The sequence below is a fragment of the Thermobia domestica genome, chromosome 5, assembly GCF_964235325.1.
Source record: "Thermobia domestica chromosome 5, izTheDome1.hap1.1, whole genome shotgun sequence".
Lineage (NCBI taxonomy): Eukaryota > Metazoa > Arthropoda > Insecta > Zygentoma > Lepismatidae > Thermobia > Thermobia domestica.
In genome coordinates, this window is record NC_137458.1 from 286,861,039 (window position 1) to 286,877,443 (window position 16,405).

At 32.8% G+C, this 16,405-nt stretch overlaps 1 pseudogene across 1 annotated transcript; it reads right to left on the minus strand.

Annotated features, from left to right (window-relative positions):
• Positions 1 to 10,834: 10,834 nt before the first annotated feature.
• On the minus strand, positions 10,835 to 15,777 carry LOC145685578 (larval cuticle protein A2B pseudogene; annotated as a pseudogene). Its single transcript, XR_014131459.1, has 3 exons — positions 15,610 to 15,777; positions 13,208 to 13,261; positions 10,835 to 11,089 (listed from the first exon to the last, which is right to left on the minus strand). The product of XR_014131459.1 is annotated as a larval cuticle protein A2B pseudogene (transcript).
• Between the last annotated feature and the right edge of the window lie 628 nt (positions 15,778 to 16,405).

A 16,405-nucleotide genomic window follows, 5' to 3' on the forward strand; every position in this document is an offset into this window, starting at 1 on the left:
TTTAATATTGTTGAAACATTAACATCAGTTTTAACAATTAATGAGCATTATAATTAACCGAGATATCCGTATCCTCCATAACCATAACCTCCGTAGCCAGCATGAAGATTAGGTCCTAATCTCTTGACAATAGCATTGAAACCATTAATATCATCAGCTCCATAAGTAACAACTCGTACACTGCCATCAGGCTCCACCAAACTATATTGGCCTTTCACTACAGGACCATCTCGTACTTCAGTCTGTTGTTTGTTGTCTCCTGTCAGGTGGTCACTCACAGCGTAGCCGAATTGATATCTGGGATAGGCCTGGTAAAATAATAGAAGAGTACAGAATATATAGTTATTATTATTGTTAATAAAATAATAATAATAAATGTAAATTAACTTATCTTTATCTATCCCAACCTACAAATAACGTCATGAGAGAAGCATTATCAAACCCAGTTAGTTCCATATTTCAACCAATTTGAGGTTTCGTACTTACAGTATTAGTTTATTTGTCTGAATATTTATTGCAACTCTTGGTAAATCATTCGAAATTTTATTTGGCAAAATTTGCAGTCTGTATTTTTGTTATTGTTTTGTTTTAGGACTGGGAATTGAGACACTATACGTCCTAACCTAATTGTTCGTGACATGTTTATGTGCTAATGGACTTTTATCTAATAATTAATAGACAAATGCACGCAAAATCGAAAGAAAGCGATACTGTAGGCAGCGATGATCATAAATTTGTTGTTCAAACAACACCAAAAATGCCTAGAAAACTGCACAACACCCGGAAAGCTTCAGACTAAATGTAGCCAAAAAGACAAAATAAGTGGACTATCTTATGGTTTGAAATCGTTTGTGTTATTGTTCGCCGTAACTCTTTACTTTGAGAAAAACGTTGTTGAGAAATGTTCTTCGCTAAACAATCTCTTCACATCGAGCAGAACATCTTTTTTTAAAAAAGGCTCTTGTCAATTAATGCTCGAAAATATAACATGGGTCTTGGTACAACATCTTAAAAGATTTTGCCACGTATTTACCATTTCTGATTTGTACCCATCTGTGTGTGCAATGTATAATTGATAAAACACTTTTTCAACATTTTGGTAGGCATAATACTGATTTCTGACTCCAATTCCCTCTCTTTCTAACTGGGTTTGTACCTTGAGCTTCAACAAAAATGGTCATTCGTCCAGATGCAAGAGTTGTTATTTACACTTGCATACGCAAAACCTGTTAAATCCAAACTATCTTCTTCAATAATTCAATTCAGAGACTAGTGTCATTATACAGCTTTCAACAGACCAACATTCACATTATTCTTTCATTTCTAAGATAGTTTCTAATGTTGTTTTACAATTGTGACGTGTTTAAACAGTTTTTGTGGATTTCCTAGACAGTTTAAAATGTGGATTTAACGGATTTTGCTTTTCGCCTACTCATGTATTTAAAAACACAATTTTTCTTTTTAAAATGCAAAGATCAAATAATTCCTTAACCAATACCGTAATGATTGGTTTATTTAGAACTCTCCTGAAAAAAAAAAAATGGATTATGATGAAACTACAGTCAGTTTGAAAACCTATTACTTAAATAATAATAATAATAATAATAATAATAATAATAATAATAATAATAATAATAATAATAATAATAATAATAATAATAATAATAATAATAATAATAATAATAATGTGCTTATATTGAATGATATAATTATTTTGAGAAAAAATTAATGAAACAGAAAAGAAGACAAAGGAAAGGTAGGTATGTGGACATGGAGTGGAAGTCTCTTATACAATACAAAGCATACGTGGGATTCTAACCTTCGATCTCTATTGATACATATTGTCTTTAAAGATTGTAATGGATAATTGAAGTTATCAAATCTTAAAAAGTAATTTCTTTAGAGTAAGCTGTATGTGATGAGGACTTAATGCTGATAAAATAAACACTTACGTAATAATCAATGGCGCCTATTGCAAGACTAGTGGCGACAATAGCAGAAAGGACCTGAAGCAAGTAAGGAGAGCATTAGTGAATAATAATACTATTAGTGAATAAATAATTTTTGAATAAAAATATAACTAAACAACAATATGTTATTTTAAAGAATGTTGTTGCATTATCTATATTATTTCTTTTAATGTTGTTGGCATGGAAAAGGTAATTAATAACCACGAAATGACACTCCTTAACCCCGAAATTCGCATATTTTCATTGTGTATAAATAAAACAACATAAGTCATTTTCAACACTTCTTTACGGGTATAAATGGTTGCTTTTCTTTCAAATGATAGTTTGCATATCACATGATTCGTTTCCTAACAGCATTCTTCTATTACACAGAGGGTGATTTTGTGACACATAAATATATATGCACATGAACAATATATGATATAACTTTTATTCTTTTCCTGATACTGCAAACATTACAAAATAATATCAGAACTTTATAAGTTCTTTTGAAATGCTATTGTACGATAGCCTGGTATTAGAATTTCACAATGCATATGCTCGTCTTGATTTCACAATGTATGTCTCAAATTAGTTAACTTTCTACTTTTTTTCAAACTGAACTTAGATTATGTTATCATTTAATATCACCTAACTAATCAGCAAATTAACTGAATGTTCACTAAAACATGGAGGATCAATGCTTGCAAAAGTTTTCCATTGACTTGTGTTCTTAGTTAACTGGATCCAGTTTCTAAATTGTGTTGTTATTTCCGCGAGATCCTGCTATCATTATCCCATGTGGCCCTTGGTTTTCGTAAGGGAATTCTTATTCCAATTGGTCGGGTCTTATTCCTATTGCATTTCCAGTTGGAATTTTGAGAGCTTTTCCACTTTCTTCCTTTCTGCCTACATGAGACTCTTACACTTACGAGAAAACCGATTCAACTGTGACACGAAATCGTGGACGAGTTCAGACGCAAACGAAGTGCTTTTGTGTACAATTAAACCCATTAGAGGGAAAAACCGTCGATCTCAATAAGGATAAAGTAATAAAGGAAAAGCTGGTGCTCCGATATTTTGCGAATTTTTTAATGTGTAGCGTTAGTACAAGTAAAAATGTCTTTTAAAAATGAATAATTCCTTCATCGAGGAAAATGTAGTAATGGAGCCTTAGACATGAGGGTTACAAAGCCGAAGAGTCTATAAAAAATTCTAGGAGAAGAATGTTGTGGATTGGGAAGGCGAAAGTACCGGAGTTCTTTCAGGTATCTATGTTCAGGTTTCTTGGTACTGTGAACCGAATAAAAGTATTGTCAGTCAAATAGGATGAAAAATATAGAAAATGGCTATCCGAACTTTCCAAATATTTATAAATTCTACAATTATTAACCGATCGGGACCGTGTGTGATATACAGTATAAAAGGCGTGTCGGCTTTCATTTTTTAAGTTGAAGATACTATTTTTGCTTATTGATCCATACATTGCATTTTAGTATATGTCACACAACTACACGCTGTCATACTTACGTTTGCGACAGTATTTGTTTATGATTCATATTATTTAATTTGTTTTTCTATAGCACATTTGCACAGAATATAACATATTCACACAATAACGTCTCTGTTCCTTTGGCAATGTAATTAATACATTAATGTAATAATAATAATTCATTAATGTAATAATGGCAATGTAATTTTTATATCACATTCTCTCATTTTCTACGAACTAACGACATGATATATTAGCATGTAATATCATTCAATTTGTACTTCTTTTCAATGGCGTTTATTATTCCTTAAGCTCTTTCTTTTTCTGGCCCCGGGTAAAAGCTAGGCTACTCACTGCAACATTCAACACCACTTTTATTCCACCCTGATGCATCTTTCTTAAAGTATCTATGCAATTTTCAAACATATTCACCCGCAACATAGCCGAAAATATTTCCGCAACGGTTGAGATTGAGGATTTTCCCCTTTAATGGGTTCAATTTTACACAAAAACTCTTCGTTTGCGCATAAACTGGTCCAAAATTTTGTGTCACACTTCAATCGGTTTCCTCGTTAGTGATTGTATCAACGTGATGTAACCCGTTTTATTTATACATTTCCATGGTATGAAGTTTCCCCAGTTCTCCACTGATGTTCTCTATGGATTTGAATATTAGCGTTGAGATTTTATTTTCAAATATTTTTAGTCTGGGATCTCTGAAAGTAAGCGACCATAATTTGCAACCATACAGTACAATAGGCGTGACTATAAGTAGAATATTTTGAGGTTCAAATTATTAGACCGAATTTGTGAACACAAGATATTTTTTACTGAATAATAGCACGCATTCTCTGCTCTCAGTACATATTTAATTTCTTGGCAAATATAGTTTTGGTCTCTTAATATTGATCCCAGATATTTCAGTGTACCCACTTTGTTGAAAGTATTATCCATAATTGGTACAAATTTTATATTTTTAAATTAAATTTCAATATTAAGTATGAAAATTAGGTTTGAGAAAATTTCACTTTCTCAAAGTGTTGGACAAATTTCACTATCGCCTTTTCATTTAAATAAATTTGAATGACAAATTAGTGGAACTAAATAATGAATACTCTAGTTTTAATCAATTTAAAAAAAGAAAGTTTCTTTCTTATCGAAGATGATGGGCTAAGAAATATAACGCAGGTATTTAACATCGCTACTACTTCTTTAAATTTATCTAATTAAAGTTACAAGAATGTTTTGTTATGGAATGGTGGGTACTATTGGTAGTAGGTTTTAAGGCATTAGAAAAGAGAACGGAGTTTGTGTGCTAAGAGTAATAATTCCACGCTTAATCGTCAACGTTATAGCTAATACTCCCGGAAGTACATCCACAACATCATATATATCCTCAATTTATATGGAACGTCCAGTACACAAGGGAATCAAGTTAACGTTCTGTTCATTTTTCTACATATTTCGCCTTTAACATCTCTATCTGCAGATCCTCTAGTGGTTTAAAAGATACTTGATTATATATTAAACAACTAATATACTGTAAAAAAACTGTATAAAAGTTTTCATTTACCTAAACGATTTGCTCATACTTTATATCACTTTCTGTACGATTCCTATATGACTTGATTTTTGTACTCTGAGAAGCCACATATAATAAAAATCGAATGTAGCAATAACTTCTCACACTAAATGGAGTAATCAAACTTAAAAACGATTTTTTTTTTTACAAACATAGAATAGCTGTAAAAATAGGAGAAGTTCTATAATTCGTTAGAGAATCATAGTCCCGGGACAACAGATATTGCGGGTTGTCTCGGATACATTTTCTTAATTCAAACTATATCTAACCACATACATATGAACTTCTACTTACCAGTAAGATTTTCATCATGTGTTTAGTGCTTTCTTCTGATGCTTGAATTGAATTGATATATGAGTATAACGTGTTAATGACTGCTTATATACATATCTTCCAACGGAAAGAAATCGTAAAGTTGAGCAAAACTAATTGTCCGTCAAAGTGAAATCACTGCATATTTTCATCTCTTCCTTTAGGTGATATAAGGAAATACTAATAATAAAAGAGTGATTTTTGAAAGGTTATATTTTCCATTAAGTAAAAACACGAGAGATTTGAGCTTTATACAGTAATCATAATAACTTAAATATTCTTGAATATTATAAAAATTTTAAACGTTGTATCCAACAATTAACATTAAGCTTAATGCAGATAACTTTTAAAGAAATAATTATAAGGTAATTACTTAGTCAAATGAAGCGGAAGCATATAAAACATTTATGAGATAACCAACTTAAAATTAGGATTTATTTATATCGAACAAGGACTCTTTACTAACACATTCTATGTGTATTTGTTTATTTGTTAAACTTTCTATCACTAATCAGATATATAAATTCGACATTCGACAATCTGCCATCAGCAATATCCAAACTCTTCACAAAGCATAAAGTTGGCAGTGAACACAAATGTTTATTTAGTACTTGTAATGTGAGCTATACGACTCTTGTTTTCTTTACATATAGCTCAATTCGTAATGAAAATAAACCCTGACCCATGACAGTTTTACTTACCTAATCTCTTAGCTATGAAAATAAATTTAAAAAAATAAATTACATTTTAGGCTTATTCTATTTTATTGATACAATATATGTTAAACAATTTATCATGAAATAACGAAAAAATACTTGTACAATAATCTCAGTTATTCTTTGCAGAAGTTATAATGTTCAATAATCTCTCTCAAACGAACTCCTATCTGATTGTAGACAGAATATAATGTTGCAAAGAGAGAAAACTCTACATAAAAATATACACATTTGGAGTAAGAAATTGTGGTGCCTACATACAAATTGGTTGGTCTATCGATGCCTGTATCTTCGTCGCGATCGAATTGTATGTTGACTGCCTTAGGAGCGTACCATACAAAATATTCAGACAAAATCTCAATATTTAGAAGTGTGTATATATAGGGTTATTTAAGGGAGTGTTTCGTATATTTTTCTTACTTGACAATAAGGGTAATTTTCTTGGGGGGTGAATATAAAAGAAAATAGTATTATCACTAAGACTGATTTAACAACTTTACATTTTCTGAATCAATTATTCCTTACGAATGCTACAAAAGTCAGTCATCTATCTATATAAAAAAGAAAATATAGTACAACTTCTCCATGAGAATGAGTTCCTTCTGGACGAATTTTTCAGATATTCGTTGAATAATGCTGCAATATGTCATATGGAGTTTCTCAGAAAAAAACATATTGGTGGTATTTAATTCTTTAGGATTAATTTCTTTCCGATAAAATATTCCTAATATGGCCATTAGGATTGCTTTTAACTTATACCATTTCCAATATATATTAAGATTAAATGTTGCACATGTCTCTGAGGATCTAAAAGATAATATATTATTTTACAGATGTTTGTAGAAGGAAATGGAGAAACGTACGTAAGATATTAAAAAATACTTTGAGTAGATACAACTGCATCCACAAATTTGTAACAATATCCCAGGGGCGTCATTTAGAGGGGAAAGGGGCATTTGCCCCCCCTGAGTTTGAAATTTATATAGATTTTATTAAAAGAATAGTAGTAAGTCAGTGAAAAACGCAAAAATTTACTTCTATCAAGGGGTCTTGCCCCCGAGCAAATCTAAAATGACGCTACTGCAATATCCCAATATATTTACTTGCACTTTTGTTTATTGGAACTTGAGAACATTTTTTTGTGTGTTTTCACACAGAATTTCCTGCCTTTTTAATTTTATAATTTGTTTATACCAAGATAGAGTGAATTTCATACGAATACTTGAATTTATTTGCTCTGTCATTATTATATCCTTATTTACTTTGCAAAGGCGTTAAGTGAAACAGTCTAAAATGAGCCAATTGTCCAAACATGTTGGAGAAACAGGTAACTACAGCAAGGTGCAGAGTGCTTAGTACCATTCCATTTCTGAAGCTACTTCTGCATCTGCGAAACTTTGGAATATGTAGAATGAAATCGAAGGACGTTTATTTGAAACTGATTATGTCGCAATCAAGGCTTTCTTTTACTTCGAAATGCTGTGCTCATTGTTTCCATTATACCTGAGAAAAAAATACAGTATACCCCCTCTTGCAATGATAAATTTGAGAATTGAATTTAGCAATCCTAAGATAATGTTCATTCATATATGTTCTAACTGGAGCTTTACTATCCGATTAGCCAAAATATACTGGTACCAATTCTGCCAGATACTGAATTTAATTTTGGTGGCATTGTAGGCCTTTGGGTAAATTTCTTACTTTTTACTATGATTTCATAATCTAACTTTCTTTGTGACCAATAAATTTATGGAGTGCTTTAATTTTATTATTCTATTACTTCATATTTTATAGAGTGTCATTCCAGACTTTTCTCCTTATATTGGTTTGTGATTATCTCATCAGACCATTGTTTCCTACTGTTTATTCCAATATATTCTATAATTTCTTTAACTATTACTTTTTCTTGCATTCTTTCAAATTGTATAGACCTTACTAGTAATAGAATTGATTAAGGGTTACCGTGTCACAGAGTCACGACTTCCGTCCGATTCATTTTGACCTTGGTGTTAGTTCCTTCTGACCTGTGAAGACCCAATGACTCAGCAACCTCGGACCAGCCACATATCAGTTCTGTATTCTGCCAAATTTCATTCTGGATTAATAATCCCTATTCCTCGAGTTTCAACTTTCATCTGTTTTCTTTTCGGTGTGACATTTTTCAAGCGAGGTTTTAACCCTTTTGGGGGCTTATGGTACAATTTGTAATTACGGGTGTTTCATGATACATTACGTTATAACTCTCCTATTTGAGCTTTTTCGTCCGTGCATTTTTTTCTCTTTTTCAAGTCCAGAGGCATTGTAGAAGACGTTACGTATGGTTTTACACCTTTCTGAGTCGATACATAGGAGGTGAAGACGTCATAACTTTAAACAATATTTTATCATTTATTAAGCCTATGTTCATTATTTTTTGCGGGCTTATTTTTGCACGTAGAAAATTGATATTTTGCATAAACATTCAGTCCACAGAATAGTATTTACCAGATTTTTTCCAGATTTCTGCATTAGCAGAAGGGGGTCGGGGGGCAAAAAAAGTAAAAAAGGGATATTTTTACCAGAAAGTCCCTTTTTCAATATTTTTAAGCCTCAGATACAAGATGAAGACACGTAAATGGTACCGTTTGAAAGGCAGGTCTATTCTGAAGAGAATGGTGTGCAAACCATGATCCTTGGGTAATTAGGGATGTCTCAGGAAATTTATATCAAAATATCCTTCTGTGTAGGGGAATATGGGGTATTATCGATATATATTTTTTTTTGGCGGGCTTACTTTTACACCTAGAAGATCGAAATTATGCACAAACATTCAGTCCACCAAATAGTATTTAACAGATTTTTTTTTTCAGATCTCTGCATTAAAACAGGGGGGGGTCCAGAGATTCAAAAATTTGAAACAGGGATATTTTTACGAAAAAATCGCTTTCTTCCGGATTTTCCCACAATAGGTACAGTACAAAAACATGTGAATGGTACCGCCTGAGAGGCAGTTTTATTCTGAAGAGAATAATTGGCGGATTATAATCCTAGGGTAAATAGCGATGTCTCAGGAAATTTTTTACCTGAGATCAGGGTCTTTTGCGGTATTTTAGGGCATTGTGCGAATTCTTGATAAAATTTCTCCCGCCCTTACTATTCAAGATAAAAACTTGAAATTTGACACACTAATTTAGTCTACAGATTAGTATTTGTCAGAGTTTTTTGAGATCTCTACGTTCACACAGGGCCGTTCCAGAGGGGCCCAAAGTGTGAAAAAATGTTTTCCCTCGAAATTTTCTCTTTGACATCCGTTTTTCCTTTTCTGGTAAATAGTATGGGCATATAAATGGTACCATTTGAAAGACAGCTTTATTCTAAAGAGAATGAGATATGAACCGTGATTATAAGATAAATAGCTGCTTGACTGAAAGTCTAAAAAATACCCCAAAAATATAAGATCCTAACAAATAAATTCACGTTTGGATTCAGACATGTCTTTATATTCTAACTAAATTTCACCTGACTACTCGATTAAACTTTCACTTTCCCCATACGGAAACAATTACCTTATTTCTTGGCTTATTTTTGCGCGTTTATACTCTATTAAAACTTGTAGTTATCTTTTAGTACAATGCTTTGACAAACAAAGACGTACATAACAAGCAAGGAAGAACAATATAGGTTTAGTGAGAAGACGAAAGAGATAGAAAAGAATCACTTTTCTCAGAATTTTATTAGCAGCCACCCAAATACTTCCCATGTGTATGATGATGTTTCGTCGTTTGCATATCATATCGGATTTTTTCGGATATTTCTGGGTTATGGGTCAGTCAGGAACACTAGATTACTCCGTGTTATGGACTCGACTGTCTCCTGGTCTTTCAGATCAGGAATCACTAAGTGTGTATCCCCTTTAGTCACTGCTGTATAGAAAAAAATAAATCTTTCAGTTTTACATCACACTGTTATGACGGCTAGGCTAAAGGAGACGTTAATGATGAGAATGAGTGAAATAATGGAATGAAGAAAGGGGGAGGAAACGACAGAATTCCGAGATGACACAGGCGCGCGGTATTTGTCCACCACAAATCTCACCTGGAGCGAGCTGGATTCGAAACAAAGATCCCATGCACCAAAGGGGAACGCTCTACCGCTAAGCCACCGCGGCCCCTGCTGTGTAGAAAAAACACTTTTGATTGGTGGTTTGACGCCACTTTTATATCTAGGAAAACGATGAAAAATGGGACATTAGGGTGACACTACGCCTTGAAACACTACTAAAACTAGGTTTTAGGCAAGGATAGAAACGTCAAATAGCGAAGGTTTCAACGTACGAAGAAAACATTGAACTATACGTTGATCTCAGAGAAAGATCTGCAGGGCTAGATTCAAATACATTTTACTATCTCAAAGTTACACGAAATGAACTCAGCTCCTTTCTGCAATTATCGATTCAATTAGTCTATTACTTTACTCCAAATTTCTAAATTACTAGTTTTGGTAGCGTCTTTACCAGGTACAAACACAGAGACTAGAAATTAGACAAAAAAAAAAAAAAACCTGCTCTATATTCTTTTTAGCTTAACCGAACTACCTTAAATAAATTAAGTATTTCTTTCAGTAGGAAATTCATGTATAGGATAACATTAATAATTACATTCAATTAGGTAAAAAGTAAAAATACCTTTATTGTTTAGACAAGGTGTTAAACTAGTTAAAAATTATTTGAAATCAAATAAAGAATGCGGTTCATCACTTTATTAAAACTTAACTCATTGGCACAAACAATAACGCTATACTTTGTTTAATCTAAATATCCGTATCCTCCATAACCGTAACCTCCGTAGCCAGCATGAAGATTAGGTCCTAATCTTTTGACAATAGCATTGAAGCCATTGATATCATCAGCTTCATAAGTAACAACTCGTACACTGCCATCAGGCTCTACCAAGCTATACTGGCCTTTCACTACAGGACCATCTCGTACTTCAGTCTGTTGTTTGTTGTCTCCAGTCAGATGGTCAGTGACAGCATATCCGAACTGGTATTTAGGATAGGCCTGCAAAGTATTTTTTTTAAATAAAAAATTACAAGGAATAAGCAATTTGTTATACGAAGATATCAGTAATTAGTATTTACTTATATATTTGCGTTAAGGTCAAATATAAAGGTCGGTATTGTATTAAAGTTTATATTGAAGTGAAAGTGGAGAGTTATTGGTACAAAGTGAGTTACCATAGTAGCTGTGTCCATTAACATTGGTTGAACAGAGAGTCTGTAGATTAGCAAAGCGTTCTTCTGGATCACAAGCGTTTAAGTAGTGTGCATCAGTGTACATGACGTCTGTGATATATATATATTTGACTTGTCTTTATTTCCTCCATTTATTTCCTTCCTACAAACAATTTCTATGATGGAGGGCGCGGCGGCTCAGTGGTAGAGCCTTCATCTCCGGTGCTTGGGGTCACTGGTTGGATCCCAGCTTGCGCCGTGTGGCCGTTGTGGTGGACAAACACCTTGTGTCTGGGTTTCCTCGGGGTTTTCCCCGGGGTCGCGGGGGCTCAGTGGTAAAGCGTTCACCTCTGGTGCTTGGGGTCCCGGGTTCGATCCCAGCCCCCGCCAAGTGAATTTGTGGTGGACAAACACCGTGTGCGTGGGTTTTCCCGGGGTTCTCCCGTTTCCTCCCACTTTCTCCATTCCAACATTTCATTCATTACTCATCATCACCGTCTCCTTTAGCCTAACCGGCATAAAAGTGGGACGTAAAACTCAAAGATTTCATTTCATTTTTTGGGCTTTTTCCGTTTCCTCCCACTTTCTTCATTCCACCATTTCATTCATTTCTCATCATCACCGTCTCCTTTAGCTTAACCGGCATAACCGTGGGACGTAAAACTGAACGATTTAATTTCATTTTTTTCAACTTCTATGATCTCATTTGCAGTTTTATTCTACGTGTTACGTATTAACTTTAATATATCAACACTATTAGATTGCTCTATGTCGTAAATATAAATGAAGAAAATTATAGTAACAGTAAAACATTCAGAAACTGATTCCAAAGTAATAATTTCTGCTTTAAAAATTTTAAGTATGAAATTTTAAGATGAGTAGAAACTGTAAGTTTGCTGCGGAAGCAACTAGAAACTAGATTTAATCTGTGTGCTGAAAACAATGCGAATTAAAATTTAATTCTGCTATGATTTACTTAAAGATTTTGATGATGATGATGATGATGATGATGATTATTATTATTATTATTATTATTATTATTATTATTATTATTATTATTATTGAAATTTTTAGATACTATTATTGTGAGAATAATATTAATATTATAGAAAGTCTTGTGTAGAAACTAAAGTAAAGTATTATCGACGGATTTTCATGCAGGCGTCCGTTGCGTTCGTTGCTAGCGATTTCTATGTGTAGCCAATAGAAAGTTGTGTTACTCGCAGAACCACGCTTAAACAACTTTCTCAATTGGCTATTTAGCACATCACAAGCAAAGAACGTTTGCATGAAATTCCACCTTAAATTAAAATGATACACAATGTGGGCGAAGTAGTTTAATATTTAAAATTGATGTAATTTTCCACAAGGATTTTAAATAATTGTTATTCATTGCTAGAAAAGGCGTTACGGGATCCAAATATGGAACCAGTATACAAAGTTAATAAACCAAACCTCTCATTGCAGTTTTAATTGTATTGAATTTAAAATGAAATTGAAGAATGGTGTTAATATAAATTTACATATCCTCGCTGCTCACCCTTGGAGTTTATGGTGTGTGATTGCCGGAATAGTGCAATTGGGAGTCTGTAGTAAGTTCGGTACTTTCTAGACTGAACGTTCTCCAAAAGCGATTTCGTTAATAATTAGCTCACTAAAAGGAAAATGCTAGAAAAATTAAATATTCAATGTTGGTTCAAATAAGAATTTGAAAACTTTTTTGATATTTATACTCAAAATAGAAAAGTATAATGGAACACATGATAGTTGGGTTTACTCGAGACTCTCCCTACTCTACTTAACTTCTTTTTGTAATATTAGTACCAGTTACTTTTTTAAGAAGAAAGAAAATAAAGTGTTCGATAAAGTTATTATACGCTAATATTATTCCTTATGAACGGAAATTAAATCAGAATGCTTACTGTTAGTTTTTAGAAATACTTACGTAGTAATCAATAGCACCTATTGCAAGAGTAGATGCTATGACTGCAAAAAGGACCTGAAACAAAAAGAAAAACATCAGGATGAAATGTTTGATTCGTATGTAATTAAGAGTTATGGTTTAAGTATTCATTTGCATAACATTATCTTTGAATTTTCTTGTTGTTTACTTACGTTTATGGATAATTTTAACGTTTTTCGAAACAGTATAAGCATTCAAAGACGACTATAATAATAAATACGCTTATTAAGATTAATCTGTGATAATGTAAAACTTTTACTACGTTCATATTTAGTTTGGGTTCTTGGAGTTTAACATTTGTTTCTAGCACCATAAGTATTTAATGTATAACAAACTATAACCTAAACCCTGTTCGGCCTAAGCTCTCAACTGCGGTAAAGAAAGCCACGTGAAGCTAAATCTCTCTGATTTGCTTTTGGCCTACCGACGCTTGTAGTCCTCCGCAAAATAGTTCATATGATTTGATTATTACTTTTACTATGAAGCTTCATATAAAATGGTAAAAATATAATACGGATTATCTAATACTACTGCAATTAAGTGCGGTTAATGAAACAATTCAAATAAACACTAAGCATGCGCAGTAATTATGGCGCCAATTCAACTGTGAACGTGTGTTCTGTTTTCAAGCTTGAAATACGGCTGGCATGAATCCCGGTTCCACGAGTGTTCTGGTGAAACACCAACAAGGCAAACCTTTACTCACTAAGCAACAGTTCTTTTTATTTTTAGACTTTTTTCTTTCTTTTCTACTGCTGCTGTAAGTATCTGGACAACACGAGACAGTATATTGTCAAAATCCACTTGCATAATTCGCTCCTTCCCGTGGTTGGTGGGAGTGATATACATCACTAGCCAATCGTATTTGTGACAAGCGGAAGGATACAAATATTTTGTTTACCGGAGATTAGAGCTTACAGTGAACAGAGAATAACAGTAACAGGGTTTTCAAGAATGTTTTCATACTGAGTATTATTTCATTCACGTGTATTAACTACTTCACCACAAGGGTTGTAGGAGATAACATTATGGTTTATCGTAGGTGGATTAGCATAGTTGAAGAGAAAGTGAAAAGAAATTTAGAACTTATCGCATCTCTACAATGTTTGAATTCGACACTACAATTTGAGTCTGGTTTCTCTCATAGTAGCTGATTAAACCATAAAATATGATAACAGGAATAACTTATAGTTTTCAATTCATTAATAATAATGACAAGGAATACATTACATACCAACTACTGGTATCTGTACTTAACAGTTGAATTACAAGGATTAGTTGTAAATGGTATTAAAATAATAAATTCTTATTAGCCTAAAAATTCTCATTTTAGTTGTTGTTGCTTTGTATGTTGAAATTTTGCGCCGGTTTTAATCGTCAATGCTATACAAAACAGGATCAACAATTTAAGGTAAAATCAAACCATCACAATACATTCAAAGTTTAATGCTCTCTCACCAGGAATCGAACCAGTACCATATGTAACAAAGATTCATACGCCACTAGAAATCAAGAGGATTTTCAATATTAGTGAGTTATTGTGGAAGCGTTGTATCACTACTTATTACGATTCCTGCTACAGTCGTTCGTAGTACGGTTCTCAGAACCACGATTAGTCGACATATTTACTGAGGAAATCAAGAGACTTCTTAATACAAAGAACTCCATGTTATTCACATACATCACCATACTTTTTAGAAATTAAATACACTACTCTTATGCACTTTCATGATGGCACCAGCATAACATTGGATCCAACGCATAACTAAATTTGGAAACTGAATACAAAATACTGTAGTCTTCAAATCGTTGAACCCTTGTCACCAACTATGTGTCTTTAGACATTTTCGAATTCCGTATCATTTCCAAATTGTTACTAGATGATTTATTAGAAACGCGTGTCGTCGAAGCAAGTTGCAGGTATCCCGATACTTAATCCAATTGATAATAGGCCTACCTTTGCAATCACTGAACAATAAAATGCATATTAAAAACATAGAATGATTTTTTAGAAGACGGCAATAACATCTTATTGTTATTAGATACTTCTTCTTGCTGGTAGAGGTATATTTTAACATCATATCATATCATTATTTGGGAATACTATAATACCATGTTAATTCATCGTTCAGATTGTTTAGCTTGTGAGAGATTGACAGTATGGATATATATGATTAAAATTATATAGTGAAGTAAATATAATGAGCACAGATTTAGATAAGAAAATTAAAATCCAAATATTCCTCTATTTTAACAAGAAGTTCTCATTATATAGAAAAAATCAAAATAATATTTCTTATTGGATTACGTTTATAGAGAAATTAATTATGTAGAACTCTCTGAAGATATTTATTAAGACAAACATAGAAAGCACAGTAACTTACCACGAAAATTTTCATCATGGTGTAAGTGATCTCTTCTGGTGATTTGTTTGAATTGATATCTGCTATTGTGTGTGATTGACTGTTTATATATTGAACTTGTAACGGAAAGAAATCGTATTGCATAGGAAAAACCAATAGTCCAACAAAGTGAAATCACTTCATATTTTCATCTTTCTTCCTTTCCATATGGGTGGTATAAGATTTAATAATAATAAACGAGACAGAACGATAGTTTAAATGGTTTTGTTGTTTTCAATAACTTCAAAGCAGGAAAGGACTCTCTTGTTTCTTGGTAATTACTTGCTAAGTCTTAGCTTCCCATAATGTTTTAGTAAAATTAGAAAGTATCACTTTCAAATGTGTTGTCGGAAGGTCACTGTTAATTACAATAAAGTTTAACACAAGGATACAGTAATTATTTTACGAAATGTAAGAGAAGGAAATTAAAATGTACAGGGTGTGGCAAAAGCCTGGACCGGATTAAATAATTGAGAAACTGTAAATCTGAATCCAATTAACATCAATGTTGGTAGAAGGCGGAAGCGTTATGATGTGGTTACGGTTGTTGTCCACCACCTTGATAGCAATCTTATTGCAATCAACTTGTTTATTTTAAATGGCAAAATGGTCGCATGACATATTAAACAACATTCTCGTTCGAAGAGAAATTCAATGGTAAAGTTATTTCCCCAAAATCCGCAATGATTTTAATCTTGTGAATGGATTTATGATAGGTTAATGTTGTTTAACAGACTTAAATTTTGTCATGCGTAGAGCATTGTATGGGCGAAAACTG